Raw genomic sequence first — 4,803 nt, 5'->3', positions numbered from 1 at the left:
TCAAGGGGCAATAATGGCCAAGAATTGTCTTCACAGGGATCTATGTAACAAGTGTTTCCCTCACTGATACTTCTGCTAGAAAACGACATGACAGTTCCTTTAATAGTGGTGTGGTATATGTGGTATATTCCTAGTTAACAAGGACTGTGATGAAGAACATTCATGCCAATAACCACCTATCATTAATAACTATTAGGTCAACCTATTTAAAAATTGTACAAATGTTAGCAAGGAAATTATACCTTCACCTCTATTGTGTATTCACCATTGTTGTATGTGTGATGAGATTAGTCCGGTGCCAATATCGTCTATTTAATCCCAATAAAGGGTGTTATCTTCCATTCTGACTGGCGTGTCATGTTGTGACTGGTAGTACAGTTCTCTGGGAGTCCCTTTTTGCCGGAGGAGCACCTTTACTCTGAGAACCAGAGAGACTACCCATCTTCCTGCTGACTTGCACTATGAGGAGTATCATATCCCACTGCTGCCACCAGTGTAACAGGAACCAGGAGATGTTCTCGGAAGTCTCTGGCTGTCGTTGCCACCTTCCTTGCAGCTAAAGCCAGTCCCAATAATAAAATGTGGGTCCAGCAGCCTTTACAGCATATTTCTGACTTTCTAAGGAAATGTTTTCCAAACTATGCATATAGAATGTAGGCTATCTAAGGTCAGCAATACATACAGCCAGAAGCACTGGCAAGGGGGTAGGAGGCTGTTCTGATTTAATGATTTAGTCCCACTCCCTGATGCTTTATTGTGTGCTTTACTTGTAATTCAACATAAAGTAACCAAAGTGTCCAAAGTAGCAAAGCTTTTTGAGCTCCCTTTTGTTCTCCTTCAACCCTTTGACTGCTGAGGGTCAGGTTACAGTTGTTCCCTTTCCAAGGCTCGGGCAATTTCTGTAGGTTTGCTAAAGTCATAGGTGGCAATTTTGTAAACAACTTACACTTTACCAAGGGAAAACTTTTATATATATATATATATTTTTTTTTATTTTTTATTTTTTATTTTAGGACACATTAACCTATTCTTCAATACTTAGTTTAGAGCAAACCATACATCCTATCACATGATAGTAAAAATAAAATCTTTTTCCACCATTATTTCCACACAATGCCAAACTTAATATTTAAAAGCAACTAAAATACAATTATTAATGTAATAGTTAATGTATCTACTAGATGCATTTGTGCACAAATGCATATTACATGTGCAGCATACGCCTCCAGAAATTCCTTATACCCCTATATGCCACTCCGGCATTTAGGGGGTTAAAAGGCATTTCTGGAGGCAGAGTGGCATATAGGGGGTTAAAAGGCATTTCTGGTGGCAGAGTGGCATAAAGGGGGTAAAAGACATATCATGGGGCACTCTGCCTCCAGAAAAGCCTTATGCCCCCCCATATAAGACTCCCCCCCCCGACTTACCAGTGCTTCTGACTCTCTGGTGTCTAGTTGGAGCAGCGGGTGGAGGCCGGCGTTAGTTCCACCGGGCTTCTATGACTGAGCACCGGAAGGTTATGTGATGCTGGTACTCCGTCATAGAAGCTCCGGCGGAAGTACCAGCAGTAGCAGGGGTTGTCCATCTAGCAGGCGTTCCCCGGTGGAAGTGCCGGCAGCAGCTGAGGTTGCAAGACAGGAGGATCCAGGTCCCCTGCAGCACTGCGGATCTTAGTCTCATAGTCAGACATCTATTTGTCGTCTGATTATAAGACAACCTCGATTATAAGACCTTGTCTTATAATCGAGCAAATACAGTACTACACTAAGCTTGATTAATGCTGCATCAGGATGGAGCCTCTGCACATACCACGGGGACAGGCTCTCCCCATTCCTAAAATTGAGGAGAGCGGGTGTGTGCAGAGGTTCCACCATGTCACGGAATTACTATACCAGGCTAGAGAGCAGAGACAAGGTGACCACCAGAGAAGACAGAAGAAAGAGGACAGAAGAAATGGACAACAAGAAGCGGAGTAAAGGAGAAGCGTAGGCATGGAGAAGATAGGGAGTAAGCGTGTGAGAGTGAAAAAAACGAAATGAGATACAAATAAAAATTCAGAGCTCTCTGCCTTTACATTAGTTTTGTTGGGATCCCCTCCTCATTTTTGAATCCAAATGCACGTCTACTATATAACATACTAAAAGGAGTTAAATCCAATAATTGTGTGGGAGGAACAAAATACTGTATATGTAGAAAAAAACATGGCCTTGAGTATGCTGACCTTTTTGCACATCTACAGTAGTGCACGAGCCTTTGAAGTTATACCTACACTAACAAACACACACATTCATACTGACGCACACACATATGCATACACTCTCACTCTAACATACATACATACATACAACCCCCCCCTCCCCTGGCTACCTTACCTGCAGCTTTCTTTCCGAGTTTTGTGACCTCGCTGCATTGTCACCTCCCAAAAAGCCCAGTCTAGGTCAGACCAGCCCTTTGTGAAGGGTAAATCCTATTTAAAATCTAATAATGCAGAAGTTTTTTTAATGATACATTTTGGGAAAAGGATGCAGACTTGGATTAACAGATTCTTTTTTTAGGAAAGCAGCACAGTGTATTATTCCATTTTCTCGCGTTTGTGTATTTTCTCGTGTGCGTTTATGCCCACATCTTGCTCAGGCAGGAAGGAAGTTTCTTTTGTTAATCAGATTTGCACTGAGTGGATTTAAGAGGATTTCCAGAGATAGTGCTGCTCTTCTTACAGACTAATCGTTGAAAACCTGTCATTTAATAACTACTCACTCAGCTGGAATTGCTACCTCTGCTTTACACTACATGTAAATGAGAGAAGTGTAGACACCTGCTAGTCAAAACTAAGGACATTTCGCTTTTTAATCACCTTTCCACTTGTAGCTGGTTCACTGTAACTTGTAGGAATCATAGTCCCACAACATCTGGGCTGACAGAAAAGGTCCTTGATGTTTGAGTGTTATACATGAAGAATGGTCATGACCTGCCCTGACTGTACACAAGTTATGGTTAGGAGATGCAGCTTTTTTCTCGGTTTTGTGAATAGATAGTCATGAAACGGAGTAAGGTATTTAGAAGACAATTTATTTTACATACACAATTTAATCAATAAACACATTTTCATCCAGACAGTCACAGAATTTAATTCTTTATGTCTTGGAAAACAGCGGTCTGGTGGGAAGCCTTTGGACAAGTGAAAGTGGATTATTGCCACACTTAGACGTTCACAACAATATTAGCGAGATATTTGTAAACTGAGGAGGTGACCAATGGATCACTACAACTGGGGCTGCTGAGGCTTCCAGGTCATCACTATTTTCCTGTTAAAGGATTTTCCTCTCTCTCTTTTTTCCACCCCCTTTGCTCTCATCTCCACTCCTGTTACTCTTTTGTTACCTCATTTTATTTCATCACAACCATGGTCACACCTTGACAATGCCTCAGGCACAACAATCCAGAAAATGGCTCCCCAAAAGGTGGCAACCCTAATTGTAGAGCACTGTGATACAATAATCTCCAGCAAACATTCTAAGCTCCTGAAAAAGGGCGACATCAAAGGAGCAAAGAGAAGCAGAGGGATTGTGGCCTCGAAGAGGGACTGTCCCTCATACAGAGGGATACTTGGTAGCTACGTTATAGGCTTAAGTGATCCTGGCATTTAAGGGTTTTACTGGTTGAGATGCTTAAAATGGATTAACTTTATTGTTCCAAGAGAATAAGAAGTCCTTAGTCAAAGGTAAAGATGCCTACTAATCACATAATATAAGCAAATCAATTATTGGATACAATCTCGTGATTACCTGGCCCAGTTGTATATTTCCCATTTAAAAATGGCTTTATTACATAAAAAGTGTTTTTGGTGAATGTAACATTTTGCTGTTCTTATTTGTACTGTCTGCTATAACATGTGACTAAAGTGACTGATAATTGGAAAATTCACAAGTCTTAATGGAGCAGACATGATTATTTCTTTGAGAATCAGTGAGGTGAATAATGGAACCTCGCCGCTTTCTGCCCTGGTGGCATCTATGAACCCAGTAATGCCAGAGTGTTGCCAGTGGTGAAGAAACATTCTTTAGTGGCTGAAAGAACACAGACAGGCTCTCAAGTTGCTGTTAAACAACATAAAAAAATAATTAAAAAGCAAAAGCAACAGATTATTTAAAGGAACAGTCATGTCTTTTTATTGACAGGACGTTTTATTTTTCAGTAACTACTAAGTCTCCTTGACTCTCTGTAGAGTGCTTGGCTCTGCCCCTTTTGGCTTAATGTCAGCCTGTTTAGCAGGAGATGGATATTAGGCCATGGAATAGTAAACAAGTTGGCGTTGTAAGTTTTTCTATGTGAAACTCAATTAATTTTCAAGAAAGAAGGGAGGTGTTTTAAACACTGATCCTTGAGGGAGAAAACAAAAAAGGCAATTATGGTCTCTTCAAATCCACGTCATTCACTTTAAGGGAGATGAACCAGAAGAGAACGAGTTTGCACCTGAACAACACCTAGTATAGATCTTTAAGTCTTTAAATGAATCTAGTATTCCTTAACTAACCTTGAAACCTGCTTTGGGCCTCACTGGGCTTAGAAATAAGGTTGCTTCTTTTTGCAGAGCTGTTTCCTGGTCACTCCTCGGGAAGATGCATTGAGGGTGCATCTAGGGCATGGGTTATCGACAATAGTTACATTGTTATGGGGAATAGAGAAAAGAGAAACAAGAAAGGAAAGATAAAATGAAAAAGAGTCAAAACAGAAAGCAGATGAGGGAGGAGAGATAAGAGGGGAAAAAATGAAAGAGGTAAGAGAGACACAGGAGAGGACAGA

This window comes from Sceloporus occidentalis, unplaced genomic scaffold, assembly GCF_023333645.1.
Source record: "Sceloporus occidentalis isolate IW3139 unplaced genomic scaffold, rSceOcc1.0.p SCAF_22, whole genome shotgun sequence".
NCBI lineage: Eukaryota > Metazoa > Chordata > Lepidosauria > Squamata > Phrynosomatidae > Sceloporus > Sceloporus occidentalis.
The sequence above is the reverse complement of the archived record's forward strand: the minus strand, read 5'-3'. Positions refer to the sequence as shown.